Below are 15,463 nucleotides of genomic sequence, written 5' to 3' on the forward strand. Positions count from 1 at the left end.
ATGAGCATGATCTTTTTAGTCCCCCAAGCATTGAGGAGAAAATTTTCTTTGATGATACTTTGCCTCCTATTTATGATGATTATAATGATAGTAGTATTTTGCTGCCACCTGTTATGGAGGATAAATTTGATTATGATTATGCTATGCCTCCTACACTTGATGAGAATAATAATGATAGCTACTTTGTTGAATTTGCTCCCACTATTACTAATAAAATTGATTATGCTTGTGTGGAGAGTAGTAATAATTTTATGCATGAGACTCATGATAAGAATGTTTCATTTGATAGTTATATTGTTGAGTTTGCTCATGATGCTACTGAAAGTTATTATGAGAGAGGAAAATATGGTTGTAGAAATTTTCATGTTACTAAAACACCTCTCTATATACTTAAAATCTTGAAGCTACACTTGTTCTATCTTCCTATGCTTGTTACTTTGCTCTTCATGAACTTGTTTATTTACAAGATTCCTATGCATAGGAAGCATGTTAGACTTAAATGTGTTTTGAATTTGCTCCTTGATGCTCTCTTTTGCTTCAAATACTATTTCTTGCGAGTGCATCATTAAAACTACTGAGCCCATCTTAATGGCTATAAAGAAAGAACTTCTTGGGAGATAACCCATGTGTTTATTTTGCTACAGTACTTTTGTTTTATATTTGTGTCTTGGAAGTTGTTACTACTGTAGCAAACTCTTCTTATCTTAGTTTTGTTGCATTGTTGTGTCAAGTAAAGTCGTTGATAGTAAGGTTCATACGAGATTTGGATTACTGCGCAGAAACAGATTTCTTTGCTGTCACGAATCTGGGCAAAATTCTCTGTAGGTAACTCAGAAAATTATGCCAATTTACGTGAGTGATCCTCAGATATGTACGCAACTTTAATTCAATTTGAGCATTTTCATTTGAGCAAGTCTGGTGCCTCAATAAAATTCGTCTTTACGGATTGTTCTGTTTTGACAGATTCTGCCTTTTATTTCGCATTGCCTCTTTTGCTATGTGTGATGGATTTCTTTGTTCCATTAACTTCCAGTAGCTTTGGGCAATGTCCAGAAGTGTTAAGAATGATTGTGTCACCTCTGAACATGTGAGTTTTTGATTATGCACTAACCCTCTAATGAGTTTGCTTTGAGTTTGGTGTGGAGGAAGTTTTCAAGGGTCAAGAGAGGAGGCTGATACAATATGATCGAGGAGAGTGAAAGCTCTAAGCTTGGGGATGCCCCGGTGGTTCACCCCTGCATATATCAAGAAGACTCAAGCGTCTAAGCTTGGGGATGCCCAAGGCATCCCCTTCTTCATCGACAAATTATCAGGCTCCTTCTCTTGAAACTATATTTTTATTCGGCCACATCTTATGTACTTTGCTTGGAGCGTCTGTGTGCTTTTGTTTTTGTTTTTGTTTGAATAAATGCTTGTGTGGGAGAGAGACACGCTCCGCTGGTTCATATGAACACATGTGTTCTTAGCTTTACTTTTAATGTTCATGGCGAAGGTTGAAACTGCTTTGTTAATTGTTATATGGTTGGAAACGGAAAATGATACATGTAGTAATTGGTAAAATGTTCTGGATAATGTGATACTTGGCAATTGTTGTGCTCATGTTTAAGCTCTTGCATCATAAACTTTGCACCTATTAATGAAGAAATACATAGAGCTTGCTAAATTTTGGTTTGCATAATTGGTCTCTCTAAGGTCTAAATAATTTCTAGTGAAGAGTTTGAACAACAAGGAAGACGGTGTAGAGTCTTATAATGTTTACAATATGTCTTTTATGTGAGTTTTGCTGCACCGCTTCATACTTGTGTTTGTTTCAAATAACCTTGCTAGCCTAAGCCTTGTATCGAGAGGGAATACTTCTCATGCATCCAAAATCCTTGAGCCAACCACTATGCCATTTGTGTCCACCATACCTACCTACTACATGGTATTTCTCCGCCATTCCAAAGTAAATTGCTTGAGTGCTACCTTTAAAATTTCCATTCTTTACCTTTGCAATATATAGCTCATGGGACAAATAGCCTAAAAACTATTGTGGTATTGAATATGTACTTGTGCACTTTATCTCTTATTAAGTTGCTTGTTGTGCGATAACCATGTTCCTGGGGACGCCATCAACTACTCTTTGTTGAATATCATGTGAGTTGCTATGCATGTCCGTCTTGTCTGAAGTAAGGGAGATTTACCGCTAGAATGGTTAGAGCATGCATACTGTTAGAGAAGAACATTGGGCCGCTAACTAAAGCCATGATCCATGGTGGAAGTTTCAGTTTTGGACAAATATCCTCAATCTCATATGAGAAAATTAATAATTGTTGAATGCTTAAGCATTAAAGAGGAGTCCATTATCTGTTGTCTATGTTGTCCCGGTATGGATGTCTAAGTTGAGAATAATCAATAGCGAGAAATCCGATGCGAGCTTTCTCCTTAGACCTTTGTACAGGCGGCATAGAGGTACCCCTTTGTGACACTTGGTTAAAACATATGCATTGCGATGATAATCCAGGTAATCCGAGCTAAGTAGGACAAGGTGCGGGCACTATTAGTATACTATGCATGAGGCTTGCAACTTGTAGGATATAATTTACATGACACATATGCTTTATTACTACCGTTGACAAAATTGTTTCTTGTTTTCAAAACCAAAGCTCTAGCACAAATATAGCAATCGATGCTTTCCTCTTTGAAGGACCTTTCTTTTACTTTTATGTTGAGTCAGTTCACCTATTTCTCTCCATCTCAAGAAGCAAACACTTGTGTGAACTGTGCATTGATTCCTACATAATTGCATATTGCACTTGTTATATTACTTTACATTGACAATATCCATGAGATATACATGTTATAAGTTGAAAGCAACCGCTGAAACTTCATCTTCCTTTGTGTTGCTTCAATACCTCTACTTTGAATTATTGCTTTATGAGTTAACTTTTATGCAAGACTTATTGATGCTTGTCTTGAAGTACTATTCATGAAAAGTCTTTGCTATATGATTCAGTTGTTTACTCATGTCATTTACATTGTTTTGATCGCTGCATTCATTACATATGCTTACAATAGTATGATCAAGGTTATGATGGCATGTCACTCCAAAAATTATCTTTGTTATCGTTTACCTGCTCGGGACGAGCAGAAACTAAGCTTGGGGATGCTGATACGTCTCCGATGTATCGATAATTTCTTATGTTCCATGCCACATTATTGATGATATCTACATGTTTTATGCATACTTTATGTCATATTTATGCGTTTTCCGGAACTAACCTATTGACGAGATGCCGAAGGGCGATTCTTTGTTTCTGCTGTTTTTGGTTTCAGAAATCCTAGTAAGGAAATATTCTCGGAATCGGACGAAATCAACGCCCAGCATCTTAGAATCCCCGGAAGCATCCAGAACACCCGAGAGCCGCCAGAGAGGGGACACAGGCCCCCCAGGAGGTAGGCCGGCGCGGCCAGGGCCTGGGCCGCACCCCCTATTGTGTCATCGCCTCGTCGCCCTTCCGACTCCGCCTCTTCGCCTATTTAAGGGTCTGATACGTCTCCAACGTATCTATAATTTCCGATGTTCCATGCTTGTTTTATGACAATGCCAACATGTTTTGTTCACACTTTATATCATTTTCATGCATTTTCCGGAACTAACCTATTAACAAGATGCCACAGTGCCAGTTCCTGTTTTCTGCTGTTTTTGGTTCCAGAAAGGCTGTTCGGGCAATATTCTCGGAAGTGGACGAAATCAACGCCAAACCTCCTATTTTTCCCTAAGCGTCCATAACACCGAAGAAGAGTCGGAGAGGGGCCAGGGGGCCACCACACCACATGGCGGCGCGGGCCAGGCCTAGGCCGCGCCGGCCTAGGGTGTGGCGCCCCCAGGTGCCCCCCTGCGCCGCCTCTTCGCCTATAAAAGCCCTTTCGACCTAAAAACGCAGTACCAATTGACGAAACTCCAGAAAGACTCCAGGGGCGCCGCCGCCATCGCGAAACTCCAATTCGGGGGACAGAACTCTGTTTCGGCACCCTGCCGGGACAGGGAATTGCCCCCGGAGCCATCTCCACCGCCGTCTTCACCGCCATCTTCACCGCCATCGCTGCCTCCATGATGAGGAGGGAGTAATCCACCCCCGAGGCTGAGGGCTTCGCTGTAGCTATGTGGTTCATCTCTCTCCCATGTACCTCAATACAATACACTCATGAGCTGCTTTACATGATTGAGATTCATATGAGTTTGTATCACAATTTATCTATGTGCTACTCTAGCAAAGTTATTAAAGTAGTTCTATTCCTCCTGCACGTGTGTAAAGGTGACAGTGTGTGCACCGTGTTAGTACTTGGTTTATGCTATGATCATGATCTCTTGTAGATTGCGAAGTTAACTATTGCTATGATAATATTGATGTGATCTATTCCTCCTACATATGCATGAAGGTGACAGTGTGCATGCTATGTTAGTACTTGGTTTAGTCTGTTGATCTATCTTACACTACAAGGTTACTAAAATATGAACAGTAATTGTGGAGCTTGTTAACTCCGGCATTGAGGGTTCGTGTAATCCTACGCAATGTGTTCATCATCCAACAAAAGTGTAGAGTATGCATTTATCTATTCTGTTATGTGATCAATGTTGAGAGTGTCCACTAGTGAAAGTGTAATCCCTAGGCCTTGTTCCTAAATACTGCTATCGCTGCTTGTTTACTTGTTTCTTTGCGTTACTACTGCTGCAATACCACCACCATCAACTACACGCCCGCAAGCTATTTTCTGGCACCGTTGCTACTGCTACTATATATTCATACCACCTGTATTTCACTATCTCTTCGCCGAACTAGTGCACCTATTAGGTGTGTTGGGGACACAAGAGACTTCTTGCTTTGTGGTTGCAGGGTTGCATGAGAGGGATATCTTTGACCTCTTCCTCCCTGAGTTCGATAAACCTTGGGTGATCCACTTAAGGGAAAACTTGCTGCTGTTCTACAAACCTCTGCTCTTGGAGGCCCAACACTGTCTACAGGAAAGGAGGGGGAACGTAGACATCAAGCTATTTTCTGGCGCCGTTGCCGGGGAGGAAAGGTAAAAGGTACTCACACTCCGGACCTCGGCTACCAAGCTATTTTCCGGCGCATTGTAAGTACTTGAAGCTATTTCCTTTAGATCCTGCAATTGCAACTTTTTGTTTCTTGTTTACACTAGTAAGGCATAATGGACAACAATGAGCTTTTTACTCTATTTCCTGATTTAAGACATGGATGGTTTGATCCGAAAATTAAAAAACCCATGGAACATATTAATATGAACACTTTGAATACCATTGTTGCTAATGATATGGAAAATTCTAAGCTTGGGGAAGCTGGTTTTGATGAGCATGATCTTTTTAGTCCCCCAAGCATTGAGGAGAAAATTTACTTTGATGATACTTTGCCTCCTATTTATGATGATTATAATGATAGTAGTCTTTTGTTACCACCTGTTATGGAGGATGAATTTGATTATGAATACAATATGCCTCCTATGTTTGATGATGAGAATAATAATGATAGCTACTTTGTTAAATTTGCTCCCACTACAACTAATAAAATTGATTATGCTTATGTGGAGAGTAATAATTTTATGCATGAGACTCATGATAAGAATGCTTTATGTGATAGTTATATTGTTGAGTTTGCTCATGTTGCTACTGAAAGTTATTATGAGAGAGGAAAATATGGTTGTAGAAATTTTCATGTTACTAAAACACCTCTCTATGTGCTGAAATTTTTGAAGCTATACTTGTTTTATCTTCCTATGCTTGTTACCTTGCTCTTCATGAACTTGTTTATTTACAAGATTCCTGTGCATAGGAAGCATGTTAGACTTAAATGTGTTTTGAATTTGCCTCTTGATGCTCTCTTTTTGCTTCAAATACTATTTCTTGCGAGTGCATCATTAAAACTGCTGAGCCCATCTTAATGGCTATAAAGAAAGAACTTCTTGGGAGATAACCCATGTGTTATTTTGCTACAGTACTTTGTTTTATATTTGTGTCTTGGAAGTTTTTTACTACTGTAGCAACCTCTCCTTATCTTAGTTTTGTGTTTTGTTGTGCCAAGTGAAGCCTCTAATCGAAGGTTGATACTAGATTTGGATTTCTGCGCAGAAACAGATTTCTATCTGTCACGAATCTGGGCTGTTTTCTCTGTAGAAAAATCAGAAAAATATGCCAATTTACGTGCGTGTTCCTCAGATATGTACGCAACTTTCATTAGTTTTGAGTTTTCTGATTTGAGCAACGGAAGTATTTATTAGAAATTCGTCTTTACGGACTGTTCTGTTTTGACAGATTCTGCCTTTTATTTCGCATTGCTTCTTTCGCTGTGTTGGGTGGATTTCTTTGTTCCATTACCTTCCAGTAGCTTTGAGCAATGTCCAGAAGTGTTAAGAATGATTGTGTCACCTCTGAACATGTGAGTTTTTGATTATGTACTAACCCCTCTAATGAAGTTTATGAGAAGTTTGGTGTGAAGGAAGTTTTCAAGGGTCAAGAGAGGAGGATGATATACTATGATCAAGAAGAGTGAAAGCTCTAAGCTTGGGGATGCCCCGGTGGTTCACCCCTGCATATATCAAGAAGACTCAAGCGTCTAAGCTTGGGGATTCCCAAGGCATCCCCTTCTTCATCGACAAATTATCAGGTTCCTTCTCTTGAAACTATATTTTTATTCGGTCACATCTTATGTGCTTTACTTGGAGCGTCTGTATGCTTTTGTTTTTATTTGTGTTTGAATAAATGCTTGTGTGGGAGAGAGACATGCTCCGCTGGTTCGTATGAACACATGTGTTCTTAGCTCATAATATTCATGGCGAAGGTTGAAACTGCTTCGTTAAATTATTATATGGTTGGAATTGGAAAATGCTACATGTAGAAATTGGTGTGATGTCTTGAATAATGTGATACTTGGCAATTGTTGTGCTCTTGTTTAAGCTCTTGCATCATATACCTTGCACCCATTAGTGAGGAAATACATAGAGCTTGTTAAAATTTGGGTTTGCATGAGTGGTTTCTCTAGAGTCTAGATATTTTCTAGTAAGATGTTTGAACAACAAGGAAGACGATGTATAGTTTTATAATGCTTGTAATATGTCTTTTATGTGAGTTTTGTTGTACTAGTTCGTGCTTGTGTTTGCTTCAAACAACCTTGCTAGCCTAAACCTTGTATCGAGAGGGAATACTTCTCATGCATCCAAATCCTTGAGCCAAACAACACTATGCCATTTGTGTCCACCATACCTACCTACTACATGGTATTTTCCGCCATTCCAAAGTAAATTGCTTGAGTGCTACCTTTAAAATTCCATCATTCACCTTTGCAATATATAGCTCATGTGACAAATAGCTTAAAAACTATTGTGGTATTGAATATGTAATTATGCACTTTATCTCTTATTAAGTTGCTTGTTGTGCGATAACCATGTTCACTGGGGACGCCATCAACTATTCATTGTTGAATTTCATGTGAGTTTCTATGCATGTCCATCTTGTCTGAAGTAAGAGAGATCTACCACCCTATGGTTAAGCATGCATATTGTTAGAGAAGAACATTGGGCCGCTAACTAAAGCCATGATCCATGGTGGAAGTTTCAGTTTTGGACATATATCCTCAATCTCATATGAGAAAATTATTAATTGTTGTTACATGCTTATGCATAAACGAGGAGTCCATTATCTGTTGTCTATGTTGTCCCGGTATGGATGTCTAAGTTGAGAATAATCAATAGCGAGAAATCCAATGCGATCTTTCTCCTTAGACCTTTGTACAGGCGGCATAGAGGTACCCCTTTGTGACACTTGGTTAAAACATGTGCATTGTGATGATCCGGTAGTCCAAGCTAATTAGGACAAGGTGCGGGCACTATTAGTATACTATGCATGAGGCTTGCAACTTGTAAGATATAATTTACATGATACATATGCTTTATTACTACCGTTGACAAAATTGTTTCATGTTTTCAAAATAAAAGCTCTAGCACAAATATAGCAATCGATGCTTTCCTCTTTGAAGGACCATTCTTTTACTTTTATTGTTGAGTCAGTTCACCTATCTTTCTCCACCTCAAGAAGCAAACATTTGTGTGAACTGTGCATTGATTCTTATATACTTGCTTATTGCATTTGTTATATTGCTTTGCATTGACAACTATCCATGAGATATACATGTTACAAGTTGAAAGCAACCGCTGAAACTTAATCTTCCATTGTGTTGCTTCAATGTCTCTACTATGAATTTATTGCTTTATGAGTAACTCTTATGCAAGACTTATTGATGCTTGTCTCGAAAGTACTATTCATGAAAAGTCTTTGCTATATGATTCACTTGTTTACTCATTGCATTTACATTGTTTCGAATCGCTGCATTCATCTCATATGCTTTACAATGGTATGATTAAGATTATGTTGGTAGCATGTCACCTCGTAAATTATCTTTTATCGTTTACCTACTCGAGGACGAGTAGGAACTAAGCTTGGGGATGCTGATACGTCTCCAACGTATCTATAATTTCCGATGTTCCATGCTTGTTTTATGACAATGCCAACATGTTTTGTTCACACTTTATATCATTTTCATGCATTTTCCGGAACTAACCTATTAACAAGATGCCACGGTGCCGGTTCTGTTTTCTGCTTTGTTTTTGGTTCCGAGAAAGGCTGTTCGGGCAATATTCTCGGAATTGGACGAAATCAACGCCAAACCTCCTATTTTTCCCGGAAGCGTCCGAACACCGAAGAAGAGTCGGAGAGGGGCCGGGGGCCACCACACCACATGGCGGCGCGGGCCAGGCCTAGGCCGCGCCGGCCTAGGGTGTGGCGCCCTGTGTGCCCCCTGCGCCGCCTCTTCGCCTATAAAAGCCCTTTCGACCTAAAAACGCAGTACCAATTGACGAAACTCCAGAAAGACTCTGTGGGCGCCGCCGCCATCGCGAAACTCAATTCGGGGACAGAACTCTGTTTCGGCACCACTGCCGGACAGGGAATTGCCCCTGAGCCATCTCCACCGCCGTCTTCACCGCCATCTTCACCGCCATCGCTGCCTCCATGATGAGGAGGGAGTAATCCACCCCCGAGGCTGAGGGCTTCGCTGTAGCTATGTGGTTCATCTCTCTCCCATGTACCTCAATACAATAATCTCATGAGCTGCTTTACATGATTGAGATTCATATGAGTTTGTATCACAATTTATCTATGTGCTACTCTAGCAAAGTTATTAAAGTAGTTCTATTCCTCCTGCACGTGTGTAAAGGTGACAGTGTGTGCACCGTGTTAGTACTTGGTTTATGCTATGATCATGATCTCTTGTAGATTGCGAAGTTAACTATTGCTATGATAATATTGATGTGATCTATTCCTCCTACATATGCATGAAGGTGACAGTGTGCATGCTATGTTAGTACTTGGTTTAGTCTGTTGATCTATCTTACACTACAAGGTTACTAAAATATGAACAGTAATTGTGGAGCTTGTTAACTCCGGCATTGAGGGTTCGTGTAATCCTACGCAATGTGTTCATCATCCAACAAAAGTGTATAGTATGCATTTATCTATTCTGTTATGTGATCAATGTTGAGAGTGTCCACTAGTGAAAGTGTAATCCCTAGGCCTTGTTCCTAAATACTGCTATCGCTGCTTGTTTACTGTTTTACTGCGTTACTACTGCTGCAATACCACCACCATCAACTACACGCCCGCAAGCTATTTTCTGGCACCGTTGCTACTGCTACTATATATTCATACCACCTGTATTTCACTATCTCTTCGCCGAACTAGTGCACCTATTAGGTGTGTTGGGGACACAAGAGACTTCTTGCTTTGTGGTTGCAGGGTTGCATGAGAGGGATATCTTTGACCTCTTCCTCCCTGAGTTCGATAAACCTTGGGTGATCCACTTAAGGGAAAACTTGCTGCTGTTCTACAAACCTCTGCTCTTGGAGGCCCAACACTGTCTACAGGAAAGGAGGGGGAACGTAGACATCAGGGTCCTTGACCTAAATCTTCGATATGGAAAAGCCACGGTACGAGAAACCATCCAGAGCCGCCGCCATCGCGAAGCCAAGATCTGGGGGACAGGAGTCTCTGTTCCGGCACGCCGCCGGGACGGGGAAGTGCCCCCGGAAGGCTTCTCCATCGACACCGCTGCCATCTCCACCGCCATCTTCATCAACGCTGCTGTCTCCCATGAGGAGGGAGTAGTTCTCCATCGAGGCTCGGGGCTGTACCGGTAGCTATGTGGTTAATCTCTCTCCTATGCACCTCAATACAATGATCTCATGAGCTGCCTTACATGATTGAGATTCATATGAGTTTTGTATCACTATTCGTCTATGTGCTACTCTAGTGATGTTATTAAAGTACTCTATTCCTCCTGCATGATGTAATGTGGACAGTGTGTGCATCATGTAGTACTTGGCATAGTTTATGATTGTGATCTCTTGTAGATTATGAAATTAACTATTACTATGATGGTATTGATGTGATCTATTTGGTTATGTTGATCTATCTTGCACTCTAAGGTTATTTAAATATGAACATTGAATATTGTGGAGCTTGTTAACTCCGGTATTGAGGGTTCGTGTAATCCTACGCAATTAGTGGTGTTCATCATCCAACAAGAGGGTGTAGAGTCTAGCATCTATCTATTTATTTATGTGATCAATGTTGAGAGTGTCCACTAGTGAAAGTATAATCCCTAGGCCTTGTTCCTAAATACTGCTATCGCTGCTTGTTTACTGTTCTACTGCATCTGTATTGTCCGCAATATTACCACCATCAACCACACGCCAGTCCTGGACAGCAAAGCACTTTTCTGGCACCGTTACTATTGCTCATATATATTCATACCACCTGTATTTCACTATCTCTTCGCCGAACTAGTGCACCTATTAGGTGTGTTGGGGACACAAGAGACTTCTTGCTTTGTGGTTGCAGGGTTGCTTGAGAGGGATATCTTTGACCTCTTCCTCCCTGAGATCGATAAACCTTGGGTGATCCACTTAAGGGAAACTTGCTGTTGTTCTACAAACCTCTGCTCTTGGAGGCCCAACACTGTCTACAAGAATAGAAGCTCCCGTAGACATCAGACCACAGACACAAAAATCCTCCAGTTGCGTCCTTCAAAGCTAAATTGTTGTCTCATTTGTGTCTGGTGTCCATGGTAGAGACCAGTGGCGGAGCGTGACCAATAGCAGAGCGGGGGCGAAAATGAACCTTTCTTGATTTTTTTAACCAGGCTCCCAAGTATTGCTGCAATTTCAAGTTTTTATTCGTATCAACAAAATATTTTCAATCTTGAAATGCACTTAATTTCTTAATTTATGAAGGAATAAACCTAACAAGTAAGTGAGGAAAAAATTGTTTTTGCCAAGATCCACGATATGAGTAGTAGTGATTTTTTGATTAACATATAAATTGGCATGGCAAGACTGCTAGCTCTATTTGTGACAAAAAAGAGTATTCACCCACCGAAGGCTGATACATTGCAAATTTATCTATAATTTTTTATGCTCCATGCTTGTTTTACACCAAATTCTATATATTATGATTACACTTCGTGACATTTTTATGCATTTTCTGAAACTAACCTATTGACAAGATGCCACAGTGCTAGTTCCTATTTTCTGTTGTTTTTGTATTTCATAAAAGTTGTACAGGAAATATTCTCGAATTGGATGAAACGAAAGCCAAAGTTCATATTTTTCCCGACCCGAAGATGGAGTCCAAAGCAGAGACGGAGGAGGGCACCGAGGCGGCCACACCATACCTGGGTAGCCCCCTCCCTGGCCGCGCCTAGGGGTTGTGTGGGCCCCTCGGGCGCCCACCGACCTCGTCCTTTCACCTATAAATTGCCTCCCGACGAGAAAACCCTAAATCAACCAGCCTCCGTCCACGAAAAGTTCTGTAGCTCCGCCGCCATCGAAGATAAGTTTCGGGGGACAGAAGTCTCTATTCCGGCACCCTGCCGGACGGGGAATTGCCCCCGGAGCCATCTCCGTCGACTCCACCGCCATCTTCATCGTTGTTGCTGACTCCCATGATGAGGAGGGAGTAGTTCTACCCCGAGGCTGAGGCCTTTACCGGTAGCTATGTGGTTTATCTCTCTCTCCCATGGTATGATCTTTATGTGATCATGAGTTTTTAATCTAGTTGAATAACTAGATGCTATTCTTCATCTATTATGCTACTCAAGTGGTTTTATTATGTGATCTCCGGAGATACCTTGTCCCACGGTGTGAAGGTGACAATGTGCACACCGTGTGTGTCTCTTAGACTAAACTTTACATAAATACTTATAAATTGCGGTGTTTGTTAGTACTATCTTTGGATGCTCAAAGTGACAGAGCGGGGTGTACCTAGATTTTGAACGCGGCTTTAAGGAGTGCTTTTGTAGCCCTACGCGGTGAATTGGTGTTTGTTATCCAACCGGAGAGTGGTTCAGAGTATCATAGTGAAGAGATGATGTTTATGTATTCAATTATGATATCATTGTTGAGAGTATCCACTAGTGAAAGTATGATCCCTATGCCTTGTTTCTAAATATTGAAACACCGTTTACAACCAATTCTGCTACATGTTTGCTTGTTGTCATTTTTATTTCAGATTGCAATTACCACTCATAATCATCCATATTACCTGTATTTCACTATCTCTTCGCCGAACTAGTGCACATATACGACAAGTGTATTGGTGTGTTGGGGACACAAGAGACTTCTTGTATCGTAATTGCAGGGTTGCTTGAGAGGGATATCTTTGACCTCTACCTCCCTGAGTTCGATAAACCTTGGGTGCTTCACTTAAGGGAAACTTGTTATTATTCTACAAACCTCTGCACTTGGAGGCCCAACACTGTCTACAAGAATAGAAGCGTGCGTAGACATCAAGCTCTTTTCTAGCACCGTTACCGGGGAGGTAAGGTAAAAGGTACTCACATCCTCCGGCACTAAGCTATCTACTAGTACTGTTGCTGGTGTGCGAGTCCTCGAACTTATTTCCTTTAGATTCTGCAATTATATCTTTTTTGTTTCTTGTTTTTATCTTTACTAGTTAGGCTTAATGGAAAACAACAACAAAATTAGTATTGTTTTTATTTTTCCATAATTATAGTGTTTGTTAGTACTATCTTTGGATGCTCTACGTGGGGTGTCCCTGGATTTGGAACGCGACTTTAAGGATACTATAAAGCTCTCTAATTTTGTTGTTATTTTCCATTAAGCCTAACTAGTAAAAATATAAACAAGAAACAAGAAACAAAAAGATATAATTGCAGAATCTAAAGGAAATAAGTCTAGCACTCACACACCAGCAACAGTACTAGAAGATAGCTTAGTAGCCAGAGGATGTGAGTACCTTTTACCCTACCTCCCCGGCAACGGTGCTAGAAAAGAGCTTGATGTCTACGCACGCTTATATTTTTGTAGACAGTGTTGGGCCTTCAAGTGCAGATGTTTGTAGAACAGCAACAAGTTCCCTTAGGTGGATCATCCAAGGTTTATCGAACTCAGAGAGATGGAGGTCAAAGATACCCCTCTCAAGCAACCCTGCAATTACGATACAAGAAGTCCCTTGTGCCCCCAACACATCCAATACACTTGTCATGTGTATAGGTGCACTAGTTCGGCGAACATATAGTGAAATACAAGTAATATGGATGCTTATGAGTGGTAATTGCAATCTGAAATAAAAATGGCAGCAAGCAAACATGTAGCAGTACTGGTTGTAAACGGTGTTTCGATGTTTGGAAACAAGGCCTAGGGATCATACTTTCACTAGTGGACACTCTCAACAATGATATCATAATTTAATACATAAATATTATCACTTCATTATGCTACTCTGAACCACTCTCCGGTTTAATAATAAACACAAATTCACTGCGTAGGGCTGCATAAGCATTCCTTAAAGTTCGCATTCCCAATCTATGGACACCCCACGCTGTGACTTTGAGCATACAAAGATGGTACTAACTAGTCACCACAATTCATAAGTATTTCTGTAAATTAAGCTTAAGAAACAAACACGATGTGCACACTATCACATTCACACCGTTGGACAAGGGCCCCGGAAATCACATAATAAAACCACTTGAGTAGCACAATAGTTGAAGAATAACATCTACTTATGCAACTAGATTACAATGCTCATGATCACATAAAGATCATCCATGGAGAGATAGATAGACCACATAGCTACCGGTAAAGCCCTTAGCCTCGGGGGAGAACTATTCACTCCTAATCACGGGAGTCAGCAACGGCGATGGAGATGGCTCCGATAGCAATTCCCCGTCCCTGCAGCGTGTGCCGGAACAGAGACTTTTGTCCCCCGGATCTTGTCTTCGGCGGCGGCGGAGCTATTGGAGATATGCCCAAGAGGCAATAATAAAATGGTTATTATAATATATCTTTGTGTTTATGATAATGTTTACATACCATGCTATAATTGTATTAAATGAAACATTGATACATGTGTGTTATGTGAACAACAAAGAGTCCCTAGTAAGCCTCTTGTATAACTAGCTTGTTGATTAATAGATGATCATGGTTTCGTGATCATGAACATTGGATGTTATTAATAACAAGGTTATGTCATTGTATGAATGATGTAATGGACACACCCAATTAAGCATAGCATAAGATCACGTCATTAAGTTATTTGCTATAAGCTTTCGATACATAGTTACCTAGTCCTTATGACCATGAGATCATGTAAATCACTTATACTGGAAAGGTACTTTGATTACATCAAACGCCACTGCGTAAATGGGTGGTTATAAAGGTGGGATTAAGTATCCGAAAAGTATGAGTTGAGGCATATGGATCAACAGTGGGATTTGTCCATCCCGATGATGGATAGATATACTCTGGGCCCTCTCGGTGGAATGTCGTCTAATGTCTTGCAAGCATATGAATAAGTTCATAAGAGACCACATACCACGGTACGAGTAAAGAGTACTTGTTAGGAGACGAGGTTGAACAAGGTATAGAGTGATACCGATGATCAAACCTCGGACAAGTAAAATATCGCGTGACAAAGGGAATTGGTATCGTATGTGAATGGTTCATTCGATCACTGAAGTCATCGTTGAATATGTGGGAGCCATTATGGATCTCCAGATCCCGCTATTGGTTATTGGTCGGAGAGAGTACTCAACCATGTCCGCATAGTTCGCGAACCGTAGGGTGACACACTTAAGGTTTGATGTTGAAATGGTAGAACTTGAATATGGAATGGAGTTCGAAGTTTTGTTCGAAGTCTCGGATGAGATCCCGGACATCACGAGGAGTTCCGGAATGGTCCGGAGAATAAGATTCATATATAGGAAGTCATATTCCAAGTTTGGAAATGATCCGGTGCATTTATGGCAGGTTCTAGAAGGTTCTAGAAAAGTCCGGAAGAAAGGCACTATGGAAGGCGGAGGGACTCCACAAGCTTGGCCGGCCAAACCCTAAG

This window comes from Lolium perenne, chromosome 3 (genome assembly GCF_019359855.2).
Source record: "Lolium perenne isolate Kyuss_39 chromosome 3, Kyuss_2.0, whole genome shotgun sequence".
Classification (NCBI taxonomy): Eukaryota; Viridiplantae; Streptophyta; class Magnoliopsida; order Poales; family Poaceae; genus Lolium; species Lolium perenne.